Source organism: Pollicipes pollicipes, unplaced genomic scaffold (genome assembly GCF_011947565.3).
Source record: "Pollicipes pollicipes isolate AB1234 unplaced genomic scaffold, Ppol_2.1 Scaffold_4002;HRSCAF=4701_pilon_pilon_pilon, whole genome shotgun sequence".
In the NCBI taxonomy this organism is placed as follows: Eukaryota; Metazoa; Arthropoda; class Thecostraca; order Pollicipedomorpha; family Pollicipedidae; genus Pollicipes; species Pollicipes pollicipes.
Genome location: NW_023596420.1, coordinates 33,715,092 through 33,738,957, shown reverse-complemented (window position 1 = coordinate 33,738,957; position 23,866 = coordinate 33,715,092). Strand labels below are relative to the sequence as shown.

The window sequence follows — 23,866 nt, the reverse complement described above, 5'->3', positions numbered from 1 at the left end:
GGACGTTTTTCTCAGCACGACGCTCTTGAATATAATTCAAACGATTGGGTTTGCCTGATGCACGAAAACTGATTAATTTTGCATGGCTTCCATCACTTACAACATTTTACACAATTTTTCGAAAAACCTAGTTTTTCGACACGTTTCACCACTTCATAAGTTGATATCACGTAACATAATCATTATTATTCCGCTACCGCCGTCAGTTATTACGGAGTCCTGATAAGAAACAGATGATGTTGGACTTAGCTACGTACGCGTCAAAGCCCTAATTATTTTCTTTCCGTTGCCTGCGACCCAAAGCAGGGTGTTATGATACATTCTACCATCCTATCAACTAAACAAGGAAAGGACTTAGACAGTCACTCTGCTCTCAATCCATGTTATGAAAGGTGTACCCGTCCAAGCGATCATGCCGTCAGTGGTTGAGCCACGCAGCCAATAAGCGAGATCTGATAGCTTTCTGGTACGGAGGAAAATGATGACGCGGGCGACATCCTTATTTGGAGCTCTTGATGTCACCATGCACAATAGGTCCAAGTCAAAATCAAACAGCGATAAAACTGTTTTGGCTAGCAGCAGAGGTTAAACAGATCCAAGGCAAGACTGCTTTTCACACCACGTACACCTTCCATTCCCATTGTAAAACCACGGCGCCTGTTCTGTCAAGCATTGCCGGACGCCTCCAAGATACATTGCATAGGCATAGCATGATGACAGCATAATTCAGGGGTACACCCAGATGCGTGTAAGGCGCAGACTAATCTTTAGACACCGCTGTGTGAAATGTGCTGCTGCTACTGCTGATACAACGCGGCCAGGGTTGTCAGGGCACCGCTGCAAGAGGATCGGGCTATCAAACCAGTGACGTAGAAAGGCGGAATAGTAATGCCAAGGTCAGAGCTGTCAGACCACGGTGACGTGAGTGACTGACTAGGTGATGGGCAGGGAGAAATTTGGAGCGACAATGAATCATTTGACAGAGTGTGACAACAGTTGACAGAGAGGTTTGACGGAGCGTGGCGCAGGAAGCAAGGATATGCTCACTTGTTATCGTGGCGAGATATCTGCCGCACATTTTCAGGGATTCGGTGTAAAGATGATACCTGTTCGTTGTCAGTAAGTTTGAGTATAGTACCGCTTCTCGTTAGTATGGTGGTGAGTATCCCCGCCTGTCACGCGGGAGACCCGGGTTCGATTCCCCGACGGGGAGGGTTTTGTGAATGCAGGGAAAGCTAATTCTCTGGAGCGCCTGTGTCTTAAGTTGAACGACATATGCTGAGAGGTGACAGTTATCGGCAAGGCGAGGCAAGCTCGAATGACATTCGTGGTTGTTGTTGTTGTTGAAGCATATCCCGTTTGTTCTGTTGAACACTTTACTGTTGTGTTCGACTGTCTGGCGAGTTCCGCCTTTCAGTCCGTTACTGGTGGAACGGCCGTTTGTGATGCCACGGTACTCTGAAAACTATCGTCGCTCGCGTTATATGAGTACCAACACCAGATATTTTCCCTCCGTGATGTCCAACTAACCTGGCCTTCGCCGTATCTGCATCTTGACGTACTCCTGAATCGCCTTACTATGTAGTATATGTTGCAAGCGTCCGGCAATGACTAGTTGAAAAGGCGGCTGCGTTTTTCATCGTGAATGTACTGTCTGCATGATGCGAAAGGCAAACCCACTTTGGGAGCTGTTTAACCTCTGCTGTTAAGTGAAACAGGTTTGCTGCTGTGTGATTTTGGCTGAGGCCCGTTGAGCATGTTAACGTTGATGGTTCCAAATAGGGATGGCACCGAAGCATATCCAGTTTATCACCTTTTTCTGGAGCGTCGTCGTTGGCTGAATGACTACGGCAGCCCGGTCAGTTGCAGGGAAGACTGCGCGTGCACCACTCCTCGTTAGTATAGTGGTGAGTATCCCCGCCTGTCACGCGGGAGACCGGGGTTCGATTCCCCGACGGGGAGGGTTTTGAGCAGTCGCTACCAGAGACGCGGTCACCGGTTGCGGTCGTACGCGGACCGTGAACCTCCCTCGTTCTGCTCCGGTGTCATATCAGTGGCACGGCGAGAACTGCTACCAACGGATGTGAACTTCGAGTGTCATTGCCTGTACTGAAGACATCTCTGGTATTTGCTTTTACGCGACATTACATCTTCTGAAAAATACTTATAAACCACCTATGTGTTACACAAGAAAATGCATGCTTTGAAAGCATGCACTCGTCATTATTTCTACTCCAAAATCGCATACAGCCTTTACTCATACGCTACTTACTTCATTTTACTGATGCGATATTACTTCTACTGCAAAACGAACTCAATGTAATGAATACACTATCTTTTGTATCGGCACCATAACACAGAATGCAGTACTGCTCAGGCGCGGCTCCCTCCTATTCTGCATCTTGTTCGCATCGCCATGCTAGGTGTCCACGCATTTTACACTCCAGGGCTAAGCACTGGCACTGGAAGTAATGCCGCGTACACGCCAAAATTGTAAACATTTTGAAGCAGAACTGATGACGGATATGGCAGTTTGAAGTATTGGTTGTAATGTACCAATGACGCGTGGAAGCATTCGCAGCGGAAATGCCGTCGCACATTAGTAACGACTACATAAGGTTTTGCGATAAAAATGATAGCAGGCATGATTTTCGTGGGGCATAACGTTTATCGCGTAGCACTTCTATTGCATGTGAGCAGCATTGGCAGTTGAAGTCATGCCGTCGCACTCTTGTCGGTGGGTTTTTTTGCTGCAGCACGAATGCCTCATGAAACCATGCGTTCCTTCCAACAAATATGTACTCAACGCGTCGCCAAAGAAAGCTCTGTGTGTTAATTGTATAATGACTCACGGTGACATAACTTCCACTCTGCGAAAAACTAATATTTATTTTGCAACATTTCTGCCAAGTATGTGCCTTTATACAGGCCGAATGGGCAGTGAACACCATACTGCGGTACTTTCATTATGAAAGCATTTTAGCCCAGATTGTTAGGACCGAAGGCAAATAATAAGTTTCTATATTCCATGTGCTTTGAATCGGTTAAGCTCCAAAGCAGTTTTCGGAATATTGTGTTTTGCCCACGAAAGGAAAATTCATTTAGAAAACATTTCAGACACATCCGAACTCTTTCACAACCGCATTGACGTTATCCCGTCCCAAAACTGCACGCATTCGCTAACAGCGAATGATTCCGAGCATATGCCATCGACCCATGGAACATCATGCAACCAAGACTGGAAATGTATTCGCGGCGCACCAAGAATGCTCTATTCTACGTGGTGCCAAAAAGAATCTTTGCCGGATGTGTTTGCAGCGCGACACCCTCTCCTTTGGAAATATTTGCAAATGGCGTGACAACAATTCCGCACGCAAAGAAACTAAGATATTCGTATAGGTACTATGCGTATCCTTAAAAATAAAAACTGTAAATTATTGTGTTTGAATGCATACATATTTTCACCACATATGGTTGCTCTTGAGCACGTAGAGCGACCTGTTTATGACTGAATACGTTGCGCCATCTCTGCCTCACTTTGGTCTTGTACTATTAGCGGGAAAAAAATTTGTTCGTCCGTCAAAGATTCTACGGTACATCACGTAGAATATTTCCCGTTAGGAACACCAAAAGGAGCAAAAGCATGGTATGTATGACGTCAACGGTATTCATATATTGATAGTTTGATGTCCATGTCGTTGAGAATACACGCTGCATGCGTATACAAACCATCGGTCTCGAGTTGAGGATGGATGCTACGCCAAACATGTTCGCTGTACAGAGGAGATCAGTCACATCTGCACAAAACTCGCAGTCCGGGAATCGAACCGCGGTCTTCCGCCTGACAGGCGGGGATACTCATCACCGCACAAACGTGGAGTAATGTCAATGACAACCTTACGTACAACGAGCCGGACTACCGCACTCACCCCATCAAAGAAGATGCTTGAGGAAAATATGACGCTGGTTCGCCGGTTCCCTGTGCGAGGGGGATATTGTACAGGTAGGTCGGGGTCCGTAGGGCCAGTTCGTTGTCGATAGGTCGTTGGTGTATGCTCGAAAGCATTTGCTGTTTCCAAACTTGTGCAGTTTTGGGATCGGGAAGGTCAATGAGGTTGTGGATGAGTTCAGGCGTATCTGACACGTTTTTGAATATGTTTTTTCTTCAGCAAGCAGACGATAAAATTTCAAGAAGTATTTTGGAGCCTAACCGATAAAGGAAACATTAAATATTCGGGCTTGCTCTCGGTCTTTGATCCTGACTATATGGGTTCAAATACTCTCACATGATTGTAGCGCGATATGGTGCTCACCACCCATTCTTCCTGTGGTTGAAGCACAAACTTGACAGAAATGATGAAGCATAAATGCTGTTTTCCGGCAGAGTGAATGGTATTGTGATCGTGGCTCATCATTCAGTTGACGTGCAGAGCCTTAGCTTACAACGCATTGAGCGCATACTTTTGGAAGGAGCAGACGGCTCCGTAACATTCATGCCTCAGCAAAAAACCTACCGACAAAGTGCTGCTGTATTACTGCAGCTGCCAATGTTCATACATGACATTAGTGCTACGCGATAAAGATTTTGACCCACGAACTTACGCCGGTTACTATTTCTACTGGAAAATCTTACATAGTCGTTATTTATACCCGAAGTTATTTCCACTGCAAATATTTAGCACAACATTAGTGCCACGCGGCCAAATGCTCGGGTTAAAAAATCATATGTGCATTACTTCTGCTGCAAAACGTATAATCTCTACCTTTTGCAGCGGAGTATGCGCGATGCTTCTTATTATGCCAACACTTAGCAGTAAAGTGAAAAATGCGTGGACACATAGCATAGGTGTAGAAATAACTTCCAGGATAGGAGGGAGCCGCACCGGGGCAATTGTTTGTGGTGCCGATACAAAAAATGGTGAACTCATTGCGTCGAGTTCCTTTGTCGTATTTCGCGCTTGAGTAAAGGCTGTAGAAATCTCAAATGATGAATACAAAATCTTAATAACAAGTGGAAATTTTTAAATCATCATTTTGTGTCGTGAAGACCCTATAACCTTGCGTGAGTTATTGCAGCGGAAGAAATCTCGCGTTTTAGTGAAGTAGGGGTGATACCAGGACCAGGGGTGTAGATACATTTTTAGCCAGGTGCTCACTGTACACCTCGTGTGTGGTGATCAGTTAAGGGTCACATTCGGGGCAAGTATCGTTTTTATGTATTTGGGGACAAGTTTAGTCGCCTTTCTTGCTTGCCCAAAACTTTTTGCAGCACTTTGCCAATCTACCAGACGTCTTTTCTAGTAGAGAACATTTGCCTAGAATTATTGCCTATGTGGATATGTCGATTGCAATATTTGTAACAGCACTTATGTATCAACACCATGGAGTGGACACCTCTAGTCTTTGTTGCCCGTTCACGCACTTCCACGCGTTCGCTCCTTCCGTTTTTAGGTGTATATGTTTTTTGTGAGGCTTCAGCCATGAATAAAAGCGATTGGTACAAATGGTGAAATATGGCCTGTGTGGTAAAGCACAAATGTCGCTTGCAAGCATTGGCAGCATAAGTAACATCGTTTGCAACTAAAGACCACGTAAGTTTTGAAGAAGACATCACGACTGGCGTCAGCTTTCAGGTCTCAGCTTTGTCGTGAAGCACTGATGTCACATATAACCGTTTGTAGTAGATGTAATGTCATGTATCAGCAACTAACGTAACAGAAATTGCGAGTGCCTAGAGTTTTTGCAGCATACGTTTTGTCGTTTAGCACTCATGCGTATGAGTTTTTGCAGCAGAAGTAATGTCGCGTATAGGTAAGGGCTACATAAGCCCAAGCTGTAATGACGGAATGTCGTGTGGGCATTGTTTTCAGTAGATGCAATGACGCCTCGAAGTGAAGAATGCATACGTTTTTGCTGCATAAGTAACTACGGTCATGTACTTTTACAGTATACGCATTGTCGTGAAGCACTCATGTTGCGTATGAGGTCTTGCAGTCGAAGAAATGTCGCATCAGTAAAGTAAAATATAGTGAGGTAAGTTATAAGTAAAGGCTATATACCTATCTGAAGAAATTATGACGGGCACATGCTTTTGAAGCATGTCTTTTGACGTAACAATTATGTCATTCGCAAGCATATTTAAAATACGCCATGTCGCGTACAATTAAGGAATATGGCCGCTTTCAGTAGTAGTGGCACATGAAGTGGACATCTGCTGGTAAGAGTTTTTGCTGTGACGCTGGTGTGACACCGGGCAAACCGACGTATGTGTGCGGTCCTTGCTCGATCGCGACCGATGAACGCGTCTCGGGAAGCGACTGCTCAAAATCCTCCCCGTCGGGGAATCGAACCCCGGTCTCCCGCGTGACAGGCGGGGATACTCACCACTATACTAACGAGGAGTGATAGGTACCCAACCTTCCCTAAAACTGACCGCGCTGCCGTAGTCACTCAACCAACGACGGCGCACCAGAAAATGTGACAAGCTGGGCATGCTTTGGTGCCATCCTTATTTGTAACCATCAATCTTAATATGCTCAATGGGCCCAATATGCTCAATCTTAATATGCCTCCAAGATACATTGCATACGGCATAGCATGATGACAGCATAATTCAGGGGTACGCCCAGATGCGTGTAAGGCGCAGACTAATCTTTAGACACCGCCGTGTGAAATGTGCTGTTGCTGCTGATGATACAACGCGGCCAGGGATGTCAGGGCACCGCTGTGAGAGGATCGGGCTATCAAACCACTGCCGTAGAGAGGCGGGGACAGTAATGCCAAGGTCAGAGCTGTCAGACCACGGTGACGTGAGTGACTGACTAGCTGATGGGCACGGATAAATTTGGAGCGACACTGAACCATTTGACAGAGTGTGACAAGAGTTGACAGAGAGGTCTGACAGAGTGCGGCGGGAGAAGTGACGATATCCTCATTTGTCGTGGTGGCGAGATAGCTGTCGCGCATTTTCAGGGACGCGGTGTAAGGATATTACCTGTTCGTTGTTAGCAAGTTTGACCAAAATCCCGCTCGTCGTTAGTATAGTGGTGAGTATCCCCGCCTGTCACGCGGGAGACCGGGGTTCGATTCCCCGACGGGGAGGCTCTTGTGACGGCGGAGAAGGTTAATTCTCTGGAGTGCCTGTGTCTGTACTTGAATGGCATATGCTGAGAGGCGACTTTAATCGGCTAAGCGAGGCAACCTCGCATGACATCCGTGGTTATTTCACTTTACTGTTGTGTTCGACTGTCTGGCGAGTTCCGCCTTTCAGTCCATTACTGGTGGAACAGCCGTTCGTCACGCCACGGTACTCTGAAAACTATCGTCGCTCGCGTTATATGAGTACCAACACCAGATATTTCCCCCCGTGATGTCTATCTAACCTGGCCTTCGCCGTATCTGCATCTTGACGTACTCCTGAATCGCCTTACCATGTAGTATATTCTGCAAGCGTCCGGCAATGACTAGTTGAAAAGGCGGCTGCGTTTTTCATCGTGAATGTACTGTCTGCATGATGCGGAAGGCAAACTCACCTTGGGAGGTGTTTAACCTCTGCTGTCGAATGAAACAGGTTTGCTGCTGTGTGGTGTTGGCTGAGGCCCGTTGAGCATGTTAACATTGATTGTTCCAAATAAGGATGGCACCGAAGCATACCCAGTTTGTCTCATTTTCCTGGTGCGTTGTCGTTTGTTGACTGATTACGGCAACCTGGTCAGCTGTAGGGAAGGTTACATTTGTATCACTCCTCGTTAGTATAGTGGTGAGTATCCCCGCCTGTCGCGCGGGAGACCGGGGTTCGATTCCCCGACGGGGAGGGTTTTGAGCAGTCGCTTCCCGAGACGCGGTCACCGGTTGAGATCGTACGCGGACCGTGAACCTCCCTCGGTCTGCTCCGGTGTCACATCAGTGCCACGGCGAGAACTGCTACCGTCAGATGCCGCTTCATGCGGCGTTACTTCTACTGAAAAACAATTGAAGTATTGTTGTGTACGTGATAAGTTGCCTTCTAGCCTACCAACGTGGTCGTCGTCCTGGTGGCGCAGTGGCTTAGAGCGCCTGCGTTGTGAGCGTGTTTGCATTTCGTGTTGGGTTCAAATCTCAGCGGCTGCTGCCTTTTTTTGTAAGGAGACCTTTTATTTTCGCGTCTGTTCCCGAAGCTACGTGGTCACGTGACCCGACCAATCACAGGCCGGGGAGTAGGTCACGCCTGGGGTCGGGGTCGGCGGTGGGTCAGTGGTGGTCCGGGCGGCGCCGGGGAAGGTAAGCCGGCTCTCGTTGATGTCCACGACGTAGCTGGCTCCTTTCTCTCCGCTCCCTTTGACTGCCACTCCGGTCCTTCTACCCTCAGCTCTCGTTGATATCCACGACGTAGCTGGCTCCTCTCCCTCCGTTCTCTTTGACTCCGACTCCGGCTCTTCTACCCTCCGCGGTCGTTGATATGCACGACGGCAGCGTGTCCTTATCAACATTGTGAATAACAATGTTGACACATCTTTAGTGACCGTTGCGGTTACCGAAGTCTGCTACCTCTCCCGGGGATTATAGCCGCCGTGCACTCGTATCAAACATAGTCTAAGCGATGTAGGAAGTCAGGATGACTTCATGCCTATATGCTTCTGTAATCAATATACCCCATTTTGGTTACACGCCTTTGGTCTACTAGAGATTAAATCGAGCCCGCCCAACATAACAGTATGTCTTTATTATGACACCAGAAAATTTCTCAATTTCTCTCTCTTTATTATTTCACCAGAAACTACATGTTTTAAAAGCGTACACCCATCATCATTTCTACTCTAAAAATGCATGCAGCCTTTACTCATGCACTATTTCACTTTATTTTACTGATGCGACATTGCTTCTACTGCAAAGCGAGTTCACTGTAAGGAAAACACTACACTTTTGTAGCGGCGCCATAAACTTTAAATGCAGTTTTGCCCAGGCGCGGCTCCCTCCTATTCTGCAACTTGTTCCTACTCCTGTCCTAGGTGTCCACATATTTTACACTCAATGGCTAGGCACTGACACTGGAAGTAATGCCTCGCATACGTTAAGGTTTGTCATCAGTTTTGCTTAAAGGTTTACAACGTCTTAAGCAAAACTGATGACGGATATGGTTCTTGAAGAAAAAACTGGTCTTTCGCACTAATGTGACGCGGAATTACTTACAGCCGAGGACACCCTCGCACACAAGTAATAACTGCATAAGGTTTTTCAGAAGGAGTAATAACAAGCATAAGCCTTGCGGGGCATAAGTTTTATCGCGTAGCCCTCTATCGTGCATGAGCAGCATTGGCAGCTGAGGTCACTGTCGTCACACTCATGTGGGTGGGGTGTTTTGCTGCCGCACGAATGTCATGGAAACATCCGTTCCTTCCAACAAACAAGTGCTCAACGCGTCGTTAACGAAAGCTCTGTGTGTTAATTGCATGACGACTCACGATGACATGACTTCCACTCTGAGAGCTAATATTCATGCTGCGATATTTCTGCCAAGTATATGCCCTTACAGAGGCCGAATGGGTGGTGGGCACCATATCGCGGTACTTTCATAATGAAACGTTTGAGCCACATTGCTAGGACCGAAAGCAAGGCATAAGTTTCAATATTTCATGTGTTCTGAGCTGGTTAAGCTCCAAAACCGTTGTTGGATTCTTCTTCTCTGCTTAGGTAAGAAAAACGAATTCGAGAACGTTCCGGACACGCCAAAACTCTTTCACAATCTCATTCTCAATCTCGCAACGTTACCTCTTCTCAAAACTGCACGAATTCGCTAACAGCGAATTCGTACAGCCTTGGCTGCATGGAACTCCATGCAACCAAGACTGGGAGTGTATTCGCAGCGCGCCAAGAAGATTTTATTCTACGTGGTGTCATGCAGAGTCTTGACGGACGTGCTTGTAGCGCGACATGCTCGATAGGTCGATCGTGTATGCTCAAAACTATTCGCTGTTTGCAAATTCGTGCAGCTTTGGGATTGGGAAATGTTAATGGGATTGTGAAAGAGTTCGGATGTGTATGACACGTTTTCTAAAACGTTCTTCCTTCAGCGAGCCAAAAATAATATTTCAAAAACTGCTTTGGAGCTTGACCGATTTGGAGTATTTGAAATATTTAAGCTCACTCTTGGTCTTTGATCCTGTTCATATGGGCTAAAATGCTTTCATAATGAAAGTGCCGCGGTATGGTGCTCACCATACATTCGATCTTGAGTTAAGTCACAGACATAGCCATAGTATTGAAGCATGAAGATTATTTTTCGGCAGGGTAAATGCTGTTGTGATCGTGATTCAACATGAAATTGACACATAGAGCCTTGGATGACACCGCATTGAGTACATATTTGTTGGGAGCAGCAGACGGTTCCACGACATTTGTGGCACAGCAAGAAGCCCACCGACAATTGTGCTACTGTATTACTTTAGCCGCCAATGTTCAAACACGACATTAGTATTGCGCGGTAATACTTATGACCAACAGACTCATCCCGGCCATTGCTTCTACCGCAAAGCCTTATGGAATTATTACTTATAGACTACGTGTTTCCACTGGAAATGCTTAAACGCGACAGAAGTGCTACACGCCTTTTTTGTTTGTTTAAAGAGCCATATCCCGCGCTTACTTCTGCTGCAAAGCGTATAAATATCTAGATATTCGCGACGTTACTTCTTGTGCCGAACTCAGCAGTGGAGCACAAAATGCGTGGACACCTAGGATGAGTGTAGGAACAATTTTTCAGGAGGAGGGAGGGAGGGAGCCACTCCTGGGAAATTCTACATTTATAAGTTTGCGGTGCCGTTACACAAAAGCGGTGTACTCATTACGACGAGTTTATTTGTTGATTTGTCGTGCTTGGCGTTTGAGTAAAGGCTGTAGAAAATGACGAATGCAGAATTTTCATGACGACTTTGAGGTTTTTAAAGAAAGCAATAGTTTCCGTCGCGAAAACACTAAAGCTTCATGTCAGTTGTTGCAGAAGAAGAAATGAAGCGTTTTAGTGAATACTTAACCAGAGGTACAGATTCATATTCAGCCAGATGCTCACTCTTCACCTCGTGTATGGTGGTAAGTTAACAGCGTCACATTCGGAGCAAGTCTCGTTTTATGCATTTTGGGACAGGTTTGATCGTTTTCCCTGCTTGCCCAAAACTTTTTGCAGCGCTATTACACTAGATCAGACTTTTTTATTAGAAGAGCCTTTGCGTTGAACTATTGCCGATGTGGGTGTATCGATCGCAATATTTGTAGCAGCACTATGTATGAACACCATGGAGTGGACACATTTAGTCTTTTGCCCGTCAAAGTACTCCCACGTGTATCGATCGCCAATATTTGTAGCAGCACTTATGTATCAACACCATGGAGTGGACACATTTAGTCTTTTGCCCGTCAAAGTACTCCCACGCGTTTGCTCCTTCCGTATTTATGTGTATGTGGTTTTTGTGAGTCTTCACTTATGAGTCTCGGGAAGCGACTGCTCAAAACCCTCCCCGTCGGGGAATCGAACCCCGGTCTCCCGCGTGACAGGCGGGGATACTCACCACTATACTAACGAGGATTGATAGATTCCCAGCCTTCCCTACAACTGCCCGGGCTGCTGTAATCACAACCAAGGACGATGCACCAGGAAACTGTGACAAACTGGACATTCTTCGGTGCCATCCTTGTTATTATTGTTATACTATGTGAAGCTTGGCGAAATCCAGCGATTGGCTATTCCACTCGCTCGATTTTTTCGCTCGCTCCACTCGCTGTTCCATTCTAACGCCGTGTCAGTACGTACGGCATAAATCAACACAGAACATGCAACACATGCAAATGAGGCCCAACGCCAGCAATACACATACGATGTTGTAAAACATGAACAACTTGTGATTCAATCAGCACCTGCACGTCATGACCAATTGGTCAATTTAGGTAGATTCTCTGATGACAGACAATGCCTTGCCCTTGAAGTCACTTAAGTGCTTGCACTGGCGCGTGGCAGCAGGGAGGCGATTCCACGCCGCTGCGGCCCGACAGGGAAATGTCCTTTTCATGCACTCTAAGCGAGGGTGTTTTACAGCGCTCGTCTGCAGTACAGTTTCGTCATCGGTGGCTCTGGTGTGCCGCTGAGATACTTCAGATCGGCGCCGGATCAGATTACTGACAGCCCGTGGCCATCAGGCACGTAAATGGCGCGATGCAAGCATACGCAGTCGCGGTGGGTGACAGTCTCGTCCGAACTTCTTTGGAACCATCAATCTTAACATGCTCAATGGGCCTCAGCCAAAATCAAACAGCAGAAAAGCTGTTCCGTTCAACAGCAGAGGCTTAACAACTCTTAAGGCGAGTTTGCTTCTTGCACCACGTAGGCAGTACCTTCACGATGAAAACCGCCGCCGACTTTTCAACTAGTCATTGCCGGACGCTTGCAAAATATACTACATTGTGAGGCCATGTAGCCACGGTAGCCTAGACATCACGGGGTGAAAATGTATGTTGTTGGTGCTCATATAACGCGAGCGACAATAGTTTTCATAACAACGTGGCGTGATTAACGGCTGTTCCACCAGTAAAGGACTAAGAGGCGGGCTCGCCATACAGTCTACCACGACAGAAGACCTACAGTAATCGCAAATGTCATTCGAGCTTGCGGTATGATGCCGGTTAACGTCACTTTCTAGCAGACGTGCAGACTCAACCACAGACACAGCCACTCGAGAGAATGAACCTTTTCTACCTTAACAAAAGCCTCCCCGTCGGGGAATCGAACCCCGGTCTCCCGCGTGACAGGCGGGGATACTCACCACTATACTAACGAGGAGCGGACGCCAATGCAGCCTTACCAGCAGCAAGCCGGACTGCCGAAATTAACAAAGCTACTCAAGGAAAATGTGACAAACCGGAAATCCTCTGGGCATGGCCTAGCGGCGGGGCAAACTAGACATCGCCGGTTCGCTGTGCAGAGAGGATTTGGTACTGGTAAAACGAGTTCGAACTAGTAGAATGAGCTGCTCCCCGTTAAGGGTATGTCGGATTGGACGATCTACGCGCTATCTTTTGAGCCGAGTTCCTGAAAATGTGCGGCAGAAACACCACCACCACTTTTAGTAAGCATATCGTTGCTTCTCTCACCACACTCTGCCAAACGTCTATGTCAACTCTTATCACATCGTCAAATGATTCGATGTCGCTCCAAATTTTTCCCTGTCCATCAGCTAGCCAGTCACTCACGTCACCGTGGTCTGACAGCTCTGACCTTGGCATTACTGACCCGCCTTTCTACGTCACTGGTTTGGTAGCCTGATCCTCTCACCACGGCACCCCGAAAACCCTGACCGCGTTATATGAGCAGCAGCAGCGGCAGCACTTTTCACCCTGCGGTGCAAGACTGGTCTGAGCCTTACACGCATTTGCACATACACCTGGATTATCCCGTCCACATGCTATGTCGCATATGGTGTATTTTACAGGTGTCCGGCAATGACTTATTTAACAAGTGCCATCATTTTACATTAGGAATGAAAGGTTTCCCTGGTGTGAAAAGCGTTCTTGTCTTGGGAGCTGTTTAAGTCTTCTGTTTACCAAAGCATTAGAATCGCCGTTTGATTCTGGATTGGTCCTATTGGGCATGGTAACATTAGTGGCTCCAAATACGAATTCGCACGCGTCGTTATTTTGTTCCCGTACAAGGAAGCTATGAGAGCTCGCTCATTGTCTGTACAGCTAAACCACTGCACTGACGGCATGATCGCCTGGACGAGTCCACTGCGCATACTGGAGAAAGTTTGGAGGCGTAATTTCACCGGCTTTCGGCCCTTTGACGACTCCCTTCGTCGGCGGGAAGCCATCGACGGCGCTGTCATTTGACGTCGGGATCCAAGACTCTCAGCGTGCTTGGCCTCAAACAATAACAAGCTTGCCTGTGCGATGATTTCTAATGAAATGCCGTTGAGCCTCATGTGGCCTCGTAGTCTTGCAATTCATCAGCATTTCTGGTAAACATAGGTCACGCAGAGGTTACATGGTTGGTGACCTGACAGTATCCGAACTTTACAGTTGAAATGTCCGCAAAGAAAATCCGGGGGGATATTGCGATTTGCCAATGCGCCAACGCTTGCCGTGTTGACAAGTACATGTTCATGCCGATAGGGGTTGGTAAGACAGTAGTATTAGCCTCATTCGTCGGATAAAAACCAGGAGAATGGAGATATAGTTTGTTTAAAAGGAAATGCTCCATGTTTGAAGATAACCCAACAATATCTCCATTCTTATTGTTTTTATGCGAGAAATGAAGCTAATACTACTGTCTAATCTGTGTGAGTAATGTTCCTCGCTAATGCACCTTACGAACAACTTACGTAATTTTGAAGTGATGGCGGTTGCTTCTAACCCACCTCCAACGTTGCGGCCTAAAGGGAATGTTCCATGTTTGAAGATACTGAAGCATCATATATGACGAATAAGGTTACGTATGTCAACCAGCATACTTTAAGGTGGATACTACACTTGGCCACACAACTTATTTAGTAAATATTCTCCTCAATTCGTCTTGTTTCGTTGCGTCATCGCGCCTTGCATAACGCTGTTTGAGAGCAAATTGAGGGTGTAAGTCCTTTCCTTGCCCAGTTGGTTGAACACTGGACTCTATCATAAAACCGTGCTTTGAGTCCCAGAAATGGTAAGAAAATAACTCGGACTGTGAGGCATACATGACTTAACCAAACGTCATCCATTTCTTCTCAGAACTCCGCAGCAAATGACGGCGGTGGTGCAGTTAGCTGACGGAAACCTTGTGCAAATGACTACTAATGCGCGAGACGAGAGCAATTGTCCGAATTATATGCAAGAGCGTCGTGGTGAGAAAAAACAGCTACAAAGCACCCTGACGAGGAGGATGGGTCTAAAGTCCTGCGCATGGCTCTGGCCGCGCACACACGGAGAAGCTCATCTCGAAGACGCTGCATAAATCGCCAACTTGTCCACAGAGAAACATAAACGAATCCCACTTGATCCACGGGCCCTGTCCCACAGGCCATAGGCCCATGACCAGCACCAGCCCTATCTAGGCGAGCCGTGCACCTGCTCTACTTGTGCATCGATCTGCCTGCAGTCGCCGCGAACGTCATTACCTTTTCCCAATATTAGGTAGATGTTAGAGCTAAATCATGGGCGTGCACATAAGCATACATGTTAAGGTGCTACCAAAAGTGTGGACTCGTGCTTGGATATCGTGACTTAAACCGCACCGTTCTGGATAGGTTTAATGCAACCACCATCGGCAGAACATGGAACACTTGAAAATGCGATCTTTGGCGCACGGAGCATTACAATACTCTGCCGGTCTTCATTGCAGACGTTTGAAGACTAAAGCCGGCTAGTGGCAGGTCGCCAACCAGATGTTTATCAACCTATTCATCACTTATTTCTTGCGAAATGTAGCTAAATCGCAAAATTGCGAAGATGCATAATACACAAGGATACTTGGCTAGAAATTATTGCATGAGCGGGCTTGTTATTGTTGGAGGGAGGGTACGCTGAGAGTCTTAAGACCCCCGCCGCAAAATGAAAATGTTGCGACGCCGCCTCCAAACTTTCCCAATAAAAATTCCCGCGTGACAGGCGGGGATACTCACCACTACACTAATGAGGAGTGTTGTGCACTAAACCATACCCACAATCGACCGCACCACAGTAGTCAATGAAACGATGTCAATGCTCGAGGAAGATGTGTCGTAGTTGTGCGGCACCTTATTTATTGTCATCGATATAACCACGCTCATTGAAACCGAGCTAAGGTCGAGCAGCGATACAACAGCTTTGGCCAAGAGTGGATGCAAATCAGCCCCAAGACAAAACTACTTTTCGCAACACGTAGAACGTTCATTCTCGTTGTGAAACAACGGCGCGCTTTCAATCAGTCATTGCCGGACGCTGTCAAAATATACAGCATACGACATGACAGGATAATCCAGGTGTACGCCCAGATGCGTGTAAGGCGCAGACCAATATAACACCGCAGGGAGAAATGTGCCGCTGCCGCTCATATAGCGCGGTCAGGGTGTTCAGGTTACCGTGGTGAGAGGATCGGGCTATCAAACCAGTGACGTAGAAAGGCGGGGAAGTAATGCCAAGGTCAGGGATGTCAGACCACGGTGACGTGAGTGACTGAATAGCTGGCAGAGTGTGAGAAAACACTGAGTTCATTGCGGAAATTTCATTGAATTGCGGACATTTCCGTTTTAAGCCTGGGGCATTTTCATGTCACGAACCAAGCAACCCCTGCATGACCTATTTTCACAGGCAATGTTGATAAATCGCATAATTGTGAAGGCACACGACTTTCAAGGGTATTTGCCCAGAAATTTTGCTACAAGCCAACGTGTTACTGTTTGAGGCCAGGCACGCTGTTAGTGTTAGATCCCGACGCTAAATGAGAATGCCGTTGATGGCTCCCCGCCGACGAGGGGAGACGTCAAAGGGCCAAACGCCGGTGAAATTATGCCTCCAGCATTTCCCCAATGTGCGTAGTGGACTCGTCCAAGCGATCATGCCGCGATCATCGTGATTGAGCCGTACAACCAATGAACGATCTCTCATAGGTTCTTCACGGGAAAAATGATGACGCGCGCGGCATCGTTATTTGGAACCATTGATGTTACCACGCGCAATAGGACCAAGCCAAAAGCAAACAGCATTTAAACTGCTGTGATCAGCAGCGGCACAGAAAAAAACGCAGGGGTTAAATGGCTTCCAAGGCAAGACTTCTTTTCGCCCCACGGAAGTCTTTCATTCCCATTGTAAAACTACAGCGTCCGTCAAATTAGCCATTGCCGAACACCTGTAAAAAACACCATATCCGATATGACATGTAGAGCTGACAACCCAGGCGTATGCGTAAATACGTGTAAGATGCAGACCGGTCTTACAACGCGGGATAAAATGTGCTGCTGCTGCTGCTGCTCACCTAACGCAGCCTGAATTTTCAGACCACCGCGGTAGGGAATCGGGCTTTTAAGACAGTAGTATTAGCCCTTTTCTTCGGAAAAAACATGAGAATGGATATATAGTTAGGTTGATATTTTGGCAACATGCCTCTCTACTGCCTTTCGAAGACTATATCCCCATTCTCCTGGTTTTTTCTGAGGAATAGGCTAATACTACTGTCTTATCTGCGTGACTAACGTTCTTCGCTAATGCACTGAACAACTTGCGAAATCGGGCTTTTAAAACAGCGACGTAGCATTGAAATGCGGGGCAGTAATGCCAAGGTCAGACCTGTCAGACCACGGCGAGGTCAGTGACCAACTATCAGATGAACAAGGAGAAATTCGGAGCAACATCGAATAATTTGACATCGTGTGGGAAGAGTTGACGGAGAGGTTCGGCAGAATGTGGTCGGAAAAACAACCATACAGTCACTTAAGGTGGTGATAGGGTTTCCGTCTAACATTTACAGGAACTCGGTCTAAAGATAACACCTGGATCGCTCAATCCGATCTACCCTCCACAGGGAGCAGCTCCAACATTCTACCCGTTCGAACTCGTTTTGCCTGTACCAGATCCTCCCTGCACGGCGATGTCTGTCTCGTCCCGTCGCTAGACTATGTGCAGAGCATGTCCGGTTTGTCACAGTTTCCTTGAGCATCTTTGTTGATTGCGTGACTGCGGCAGTCCGGTTCGGTGCTAGTTAGGATGAGATGATTCCGGTCCTCATTAGTATAGTGGTGAGTGCCCCCGCCTGTCACGGGAGACCGGCGTTCGATTCCTCGACGGGAAGGGTTTTGTGCCTGTAGAAAAGGTCCATTCTCAGGAGTGTCTACACCCGTGGTTGGGTCACGTCTGTTCGGAGGTGACGTTAATCCGCAAGGCCCGATATTTCATCCCCTGATGTCCAGCTCCTCTGGCCTTCTCCTTGTGCGCACCCTGACGTACTCCTGAACTGCCTCAGCATGTAGTATATTTTGCAAGCGTCCGGCAAGCAAGCGACTAGTTGAAAAGGCGGCTGCGTTTTTAATCGTGAATGTTGTGTCTACGTGTTGCGGAAAGCGAACTCGCCTTATGAGCTGTTTAACCTCTGCTGCTGAATCAAACAGCTTTGCTGCTGTTTGATTTTGGCTGAGGCCCGTTGGGCATGTTGAGATGGATGGTTCCAAATAAGGATGGCACCAAAGCAGGTCCAGTTTGTCACATTTTTCTGGTGCGTCATCGTTGGTTGAGTGACTACGGCAGCGCGGTCAGTTGTAGGGAAGGTTACGTACATACCACTCCTCGTTAGTATAGTGGTGAGTATCCCCGCCTGTCACGCGGGAGACCGGGGTTCGATTCCCCGACGGGGAGGATTTTGAGCAGTCGCTTCCGAGACGCGTTCATCCGTCGTTAGAGCGTTCATCCGTCGCGATCAAGCAAGGACCGCGAACATACCTCGGTCTTCCCCTGCGTCACATCAGTGCCACAGCAAAAACTCTTACCAACAGATGTCCACATCATGTGCCACTACTTCTACTGAAAACGGCTATACTCCTGAATTGTACGCGACATGGTTTACTTTAGCCATTGCCGGACACCTGTAAAAAGCACCATATCCGATATGACATGTAGAGCTGACAACCCATGGCACAATTGCAAATGGCACAATTGTTACGTCAAAAGACATATGCTTCAAAAGCATGTGCCCGTCATAATTTGTTCAGATAGGTATATAGCCTTTATTTATAACTTACCTTACTATATTTTACTTTACTGATGAGACATTACTTCGAGTGCAAGACCTCATACGCAACATGAGTGCTTCACGACAATGCGTATACTGTAAAAGCACATAACCGTCATTACTTCTACAGCAAAAACGTATGCATTCTTCACTTCTAGGCGTCATTGTGTCTACTGCGATAATGCCTACACGACATCCCGTCATTATTTCTACAGCTTAGGCTTATGTAGCCCTTACTTATACGCCACATTACTTTTGCTGCAAAAACTCATACACATGAGTGCTACACGGCAGAACGCATGCTGCTAAAAATCTAGGCACTCGCAATTTCTGTTACGTCAGTTGCTGATACATGACATTACATCTACTACAAACGGTTATATGTGACACCAGTGCTTCACGACAAAGCTGAGACCTGAAAGCTGACGCCAGTCGTGATGTCTTCGGCAAAACTTATGTGGCCCTTAGCTGTAAGCGGTGTTACTTACGCTGCCAATACTTGTAGACGACATTTGTGCTTTACCACACAGGCCATGTTTCACCATTTGTACCAGTCGCTTTTACTCATGGCTGAAGCCGCACGAAAAACACATGCACCTATAAACGGAAGGAGCGAGGGAGCAAAGAAGTTATATCTATATTAGTTTTATCAAGTTGTATATATATATATATATATATATATATATATATATTTACACATGTATATATATATATAGATAGATATATATATATATATATATATATATATATATATATATATATATATATATATATATATATATATATGCAAGTCTTATCTATATACGACATCGTGAGCCATCATACAATTAACACACAAAGCGTTGGTTCACGACGCGTTGAGTACATATTTGTTGGAAGGAACGCATGGTTTCATGACATTCGTGCTGCAGCAAAACACCCCACCGACAAGAGTGCGACGGCATGACTTCAACTGCCAATGCTGCTCACACGCAATAGAAGTGCTACGCGATAAACCTTATGCCCCACGAAAATTATGCCCGTTATCATTTTTACCGCAAAACCTTATGTAGTCATTACTAATGTGCGACGGCATTTCCTCTGCGAATGCTTCCACGCGACATTGGTACAATACAACCAATACTTCAAGTGTCATATCCGTCATCAATTCTGCTTCGAAATGTATACAATGTACAGTTTTAGCGTGTAGGCGGCATTACTTCCAGTGCCAGTGCTTAGCCACGGAGTGTAAAATGCGTGGACCCCTAGCATGGGAGTAGGAACAAAATGCAGAATGGGAGGGTGCCGCGCCTGGGCAATACTGCGTTCAAGGTTATGGTGCGGATAAAAAAGACAGTGTATTCATTACATTGAGTTCGCTTTGCAGTAGAAGTAATGTCGCATCAGTAAAATGAAGTAGAGTAGCGTATGAGTAAAGGCTGCATACGCTTTTAGAGTAGAAATAGTGACGGGCGCATGCTTTCGAAGCATGCATTTTGTTGTGTAGCACACAAGTGGTTTATAAGTATTTTTTTCCGAAGATGTAATGTCGCGTAAAAGCAAATACTTAAGATGTTTTCCGTACAAGTACTGCCACTTGAGGTTCACATCTGTTGGCAGGAGTTCTTGCCGAGGCTTTGATATGACACCGGTGCAGACACAGGTTCACGGTCCGCGTACGATCGCAACCGGTGACCGCGTCTCTGGAGGCGACTGCTCAAAACCCTCCCCGTCGGGGAATCGAACCCCGGTCTCCCGCGTGACAGGCGGGGATACTCACCACTATACTAACGAGGAGTGACGTAGGTCCAGCCTTCCTTGCGACTGACCGGGCTGCCGTAGTCGCTCAGCCAACGATGACGCACCAGAAAAATGTGACAAACGGGATATGATTCGGTGCCATCCTTATTTGGAACCACCAACGTTAACATGCCCAACGGGCCTCAGCCAAAATCAAACGGCAGCAAACCTGTTTCATTCAACAGCAGAGGTTAAACAGCTCCCAAGGTGAGTTTGTCTTCCGCATCACGCAGACAATACATTCACGATGAAAAACGCAGCCGCCTTTTCAACTAGTCATTACCGGACGCTTGCACCATATACTACATGGTGAGGTGATTCAGGAGTACGTCAAGGTGCAGATACGGCGAAGGCCATGTTAGATAGACATCACGGAGGGAAAATATCTGGTGTTGGTACTCATATAACGCGGGCCACAATAGTTTTCAGAACACCGTGGCGTGACGAACGGCTGTTCCACCAGTAAAGGACTGAAAGGCGGAACTCGCCAGACGGTCGAACACAGCAGTAAAGTGTTCAACAACAACAAACTGGACATGCTTCAACAACAACAACCGCGAATGCCATTCGAGCTTGCCTTGCCTTGGCGACTAATGTCACCCCTCAGCATATGTCATTAAACTATAGACACGGGCCCTCCAGAGAATTAACCCTCTCTGCCGTCACAAAATCCTTCCCGTCGGGGAATCGAACCCCAGTCTCCCGCGTGACAGGCGGGGGACACTCACCACTATACTAACGAGGAGCAAACTCACTTGATATTTACGTACTTACTACTTCTAGTCACCAAACTTACTAACAACGAACAGGTATCATCTTTACACCGAGTCCCTGAAAATGCGCGACAGCTATCTCGCCACCACGACAAATGCGGCTATCGTTGCTTTTCCCACCGCACTCTGTCAAACCTCTCTGTCAACTCTTGTCACACTATGTCAAATGATTCGATGTCGCTCCAAATTTCTCCCTGCCCATCAGCTAGTCAGTCACTCACGTCACCGTGATCTGACAGCTCTGACCTTGGCATTACTGTCCCGCCTTTCTACGTCAGTGATTTGATAACCCGATCCTCTCACAGCGGTGCCCTGACAACCCTGGCCGCGTTGTATCAGCAGCAGCACATTTCACACAGCGGTGTCTAAAGAATAGTCTGCGCCTGACACGCATCTGGGCGTACATCTGGATTATGCTGTCATCATGCTATGTCGTATGCAATGCATCTTGGAGGCGTCCGGCAATGCTTGATTGAACAGGCGCTGTGGTTTCACAATGGGAATGAAGGTTGTATGTGGTGTGAAAAGCAGTCGTGCCTTGGGATCTTTTTCACCTCTGCTGTTAGCCAAAGCAGTTTTATCGCTGTTCGTATCGTTTGCCATCTTTTCCTCGAGCATCTAAGTTAATCGCGTGACTGCAGCACTCCGTTCGGTGCTAGTAAGGTTGGGATGATTCCGGTCCTCGCTAAGACCACGAACAGCGAATGCTTTCTCGTATACACCATCGACCTTTTGACCACGAAAAGGCCCTTCGAACCTGATCTACATGTACAAAATCCTCCCCGTACAGCGAACCGGCGGACCGGCATCATATGTTCTTCGAGCATCTTCTTTGATTGGATGACCGCGTTAGTCCGGCTCGTTGTAAGTAAGGATGTCACTGATCGGGATCAATGGTCTGTATACGCAGTTTAACGTGTATTATCAGAGACACCGACAACAAGAATCTAGTTAGGTTGTCCGTCGACGTCATGCATGGCATGTCATGTGTCGATACAGCAAGATAATGTATTTATTACATTGAGTTCGTTTTGCAGTAGAAGTAATGTCGCATCAGTAAAATGCAGTAAAGGCTGCAGACGTTTTTAGAGTAGAAATAACGGCGGGTACATGCTTTTGAAGCATACACTGTTGTGTAACACACAGATGGTTTGAAAGTATTTGTTCAGATGTAATGTCGCGTGAGAGTATATACTATAGATGTTCTCAATATCATACCACGTTAAGTGGACACCTGATGGAAGGAGTCTTTTGCCGTGGTACTGATGTGACACCGAGGTAGACCGAGGGGGGTTCACGTTCGATCGTGACCGATGGTCGCATCCCGGGAAGCGACTGCTCAAAAGCCTCCCCGTCGGGGAATCGAACCCCGGTCTCCCGCGTGACAGGCGGGGATACTCACCACTATACTAAGGAGGGAGCACGCTTGCTCGCTATTTACGTACTACTACTACTTCTAGTTACCAAACTTACTAACAACGAACAGGTGTTGTCTTTACAACCGATTCCCTGAAAATGTGCCACAGATATCTCGCCACCACGACAAATGAGGATATCGCTGCTTCTCCCACCGCACTCTGTCAAACCTCTCTGTCAACTCTTGTCACACTCTGTCAAATGATTCGATGTCGCTCCAAATGTCTCCCTGCCCATCAGCTAGTCAGTCACTCACGTCACCGTGGTCTGACAACTCTGACCTTGGCATTACTGTCCCGCCTTTCTACGTCACTGGTTTGATAGCCCGATCCTCTCACAGCGGTGTCCTGACAACCCTGGCCGCGTTGTATCAGCAGCAGCACATTTCACACAGCGGTGTCTAAAGAATAGTCTGCGCCTTACACGCATCTGGGCGTACATCTGGATTATGCTGTCATCATGCTATGTCGTATGCAATGCATCTTGGAGGCGTCCGACAGTGCTTGGTTGAACAGGTGCTGCGGTTTCACAATGGGAATGAAGGTTGTACGTGGTGTGAAAAGCAGTCGTCCCTTGGGATCTGTTTAACCTCTGCTGTTAGCCAAAGCAGTTTTATCGCTGTTTGATTTTGACTTGGTCCCATTGTGCATGGTGACATCAAGAGTTCCAAATAACGATGTCGCACGCGTCATCATTTTCCCCGTACCAGAAAGCTATAAGATCTCGCTCATTGGCTGTGGGGCTCAACCACTGACGGCATGATCGCTTGGACAGGTACACCTTTCATAACATGGATTGAGAGCAAATTCACTGTCTAAGTCGTTTCCTTGCTCTGGTGGTAGAGCAGGGGAATGTATCATAAAACCCTGCTTTGTGTCCCAGGCAACGAAAAGAAAAAAAATTGGGGCTTTGACGCGTACATGGCTAAGTCCAACATCATTTATTTCTTATCGGGACTCCGTAATAACTGACGGCGGTAGTATAGTTATAATGATCATGTTACGTGATATAAACTTATGAAGTGGTGAAACGTGTCGAAAAACTAAGTGTTTCAAAAAATGGTATGAACTTTTGTAGCTGTTGGAAGCCATGCAAAATTACTCAGTTTTCATGTCTCAGGCAAACGCCATTGTTCGAATTATGTTCAAGAGCGTCGTGCTGAGAAAAACGGCCCACAGCCCCTGTAACCAACACCATCCCTATC

At 46.9% G+C, this 23,866-nt stretch overlaps 1 protein-coding gene and 7 non-coding genes across 8 annotated transcripts in view; 4 read left to right on the top strand and 4 right to left on the bottom strand.

Annotated features, from left to right (window-relative positions):
• Positions 1–23,866, top strand: part of LOC119094404 (kelch domain-containing protein 2) — a 101,036-nt gene that overhangs the window by 30,133 nt on the left and 47,037 nt on the right. The window lies entirely within an intron of this gene.
• TRNAD-GUC (transfer RNA aspartic acid (anticodon GUC)) lies at positions 1,891–1,962 on the top strand. The gene has a single exon. It is a non-coding gene; the product is annotated as a tRNA-Asp (tRNA).
• TRNAD-GUC (transfer RNA aspartic acid (anticodon GUC)) lies at positions 6,330–6,401 on the bottom strand. Its single transcript has one exon. It is a non-coding gene; the product is annotated as a tRNA-Asp (tRNA).
• TRNAD-GUC (transfer RNA aspartic acid (anticodon GUC)) lies at positions 7,743–7,814 on the top strand. The gene has a single exon. It is a non-coding gene; the product is annotated as a tRNA-Asp (tRNA).
• Positions 11,486–11,557, bottom strand: TRNAD-GUC (transfer RNA aspartic acid (anticodon GUC)). Its single transcript has one exon. It is a non-coding gene; the product is annotated as a tRNA-Asp (tRNA).
• Positions 12,734–12,805, bottom strand: TRNAD-GUC (transfer RNA aspartic acid (anticodon GUC)). The gene has a single exon. It is a non-coding gene; the product is annotated as a tRNA-Asp (tRNA).
• On the top strand, positions 18,250–18,321 carry TRNAD-GUC (transfer RNA aspartic acid (anticodon GUC)). The gene has a single exon. It is a non-coding gene; the product is annotated as a tRNA-Asp (tRNA).
• On the bottom strand, positions 20,399–20,470 carry TRNAD-GUC (transfer RNA aspartic acid (anticodon GUC)). The gene has a single exon. It is a non-coding gene; the product is annotated as a tRNA-Asp (tRNA).